The 2,258-nt window shown below is 42.4% G+C and overlaps 1 long non-coding RNA gene across 1 annotated transcript; it reads left to right on the top strand.

Moving 5' to 3' along the window:
* The first annotated feature begins 262 nt into the window (after positions 1-262).
* LOC112846360 (uncharacterized) lies at positions 263-1,588 on the top strand. The gene is made up of 2 exons (XR_003219298.1): positions 263-787; positions 1,065-1,588. It is a non-coding gene; the product is annotated as an uncharacterized LOC112846360 (long non-coding RNA).
* Positions 1,589-2,258: the final 670 nt, after the last annotated feature.

The following is a 2,258-nucleotide window of genomic DNA, read 5'->3' as shown; positions in this document are numbered from 1 at the left end:
ACAAGTCACAGGTGTATGATTTAACTCCACTGTGGATGAGCTGGTGTGTTTTTAGGCTTTGAGCCAAGGTAAAAGACTTTCCACACAAGTCACAGCTGTACGCTTTAACTCCACTGTGGATGAGTTGGTGTCTTTTTAAGCCTCCAGCCCGGGTAAAAGACTTCCCACACTCATCACAGCTGTAGGTTTTCTCTCCCTTTCTTCTGTGAGGTTTGTCGGCCTCTTGAGAGCACTGACTTCTCGCTCCATGTTGGTCCTGCAGTGACAGAGATACAAACAGAGGAAGTGAGTGAAATGCAGTCGTGGAACAAACTGAAACTCCCTCCGTCAGTGGAATCAAACATGTCAAAAAAACACATTGTAGGTGTGTTACCACCACCCTGTGGTGTCTGTGAAGGTTCTCAGTCATCCAGGTGGAAAGAAAAGCGTCTGGACTTCTTTGAGTTGCTTGTAGATGTAACCCTGGAGAGTTACTAAGGGTTTTAGTGTGTTATGAGTGATGTTAGTATTTCGAGTTCACTGTTAAGTTTTATTAAGTTAAATTATTTTGTTGAGAATTAATAAAATAGAAGATGTCTATAATGTCCTGATGGTCCTGAAGTATACAGGGGGAAGTACCGCCTCCTGCTGTTCACTGCGTAGCAGCTACGGATATCAGGAAAGAGGGAGAGGAAGAAAAGTGGAAAGCGTGGTTGCTTTTATTCAGTCGGATTGTACGGTGGAAATAAACTATCTGGGAATTGTTGTTAACCAGAAAGGAGTTTTGTTACTGCTCGGATTCTTCTGGGTAAGTTAATTTGTTGTGAACAAGAATATTGTGAGTTTAAGCCACTAACGATGACATGCTAGCAGCTATCGCGCCTATTGCTATTAGCCACATGGCTGTACATGTATGATTGTAAGGATTAAACTGTATGTTATAGTTTGTTAGCTTCCTATGACGCTGTAAAGATTGTAGGTTATATGTATGCTGTAGATGTTGATATGTTCCTATATCAATCCTTAGTTGTGTTCATTGTGAGGTGAATACAGTTTAAAGAAAATGGGGTTATGTTTCTTTGTAGTTGTGCTACAATGCTGCACCATCGCCATTTTGAAGCTCCAGGAGAGCCTATTTTGTTGGTTACTTTGGTAAGAAGTTATCATTGTCTATGTTTTCGAATATTCTGTCGTTCTTTCTGTATACTGGAAAGGTAGAATGCAAATTTGTTAGTATGTATGAACGAAACATAAGAAAGGATATATGTATAAATGACTGAATATAGATTTTTGAATGTTATTCTGACTGTGTTATACAGGTCAGGTTTTTTTGGGGAGTACAGTTCGGTGATGATCCAGTCCAAAGATGGCGAGCCACCCCTCCAGGATCCTTGAGATGATTGTTTTAAGAAGAGAACTAAATTCTTTGGACGAGCCATGAACTGTACAAATTCTACTTAAGTGGTAGGACAGATTTGCACTTCATTCCTCCTTTGCACATCCTGCAAGGAGAATCCTCATTGCTGGACTCACACTTAAGGGTGTTGGCTGACACGAGAGAGAGACTGATTCAAATCCCCCGGGGATGTGTGTGTTTTGTTTATTATTTTCCATGACTTGGGCCCAATTTTTCCTTTCATGTACTGTTATTGTTTTCATTGTATGTATGTGAGATTCTTTAATTGTAAATACAAATCGATCAAACCAAGTTCTCTGAGCGTTTCATTAGTCATCCACTTTGCTCCAGTAGTCGAACCTCAGCTATTGGCCCAACACACAGGCAACCATTTAAATCTGTATCCCAAGTGTTGAAAGGGGTGTTACATAGACATTTCACCTCTCATCCGAGAAGCTTCTTCAGTTCTAATGGTGTGTTCACACCGAACACGATAGAGGCGGCCAGAGCGTCAGGTTTACATGTAAAGTCAATGGGAAAAGTGCGATGACATGCGATTGCGGGTCCCGCGAAAATTCGGGAGCAGATTCGCCTCGCGAAAACAAATGAAATGGGCGTCAGTGTACCGCGTCTGGCGCGTTTGGCTCGCGAATAAAACCACGCGCGTCATTTTTTGTGTTACATTTTGTGCATACGCGCGTTTCACCTCTGCCGCTCGGGTTGGAAAAATCTGAACTCCAGCGTCAAATCGCGCCGCGACAACCAATCAGGAGCCTGGTGACGTGGCTGTAACCTAGGTCAAAGGGGTCAAAGGAGTTTGCAAAGAAAAGCGTCTGGACTTCTTTAAGTTGCTTGAAGACGTTTCACCTCTCATCCGAGAAGC

The sequence above is a fragment of the Oreochromis niloticus genome, linkage group LG3 (assembly GCF_001858045.2).
Source record: "Oreochromis niloticus isolate F11D_XX linkage group LG3, O_niloticus_UMD_NMBU, whole genome shotgun sequence".
Lineage (NCBI taxonomy): Eukaryota > Metazoa > Chordata > Actinopteri > Cichliformes > Cichlidae > Oreochromis > Oreochromis niloticus.
This window is presented reverse-complemented; position numbering and strand designations above follow the sequence as displayed.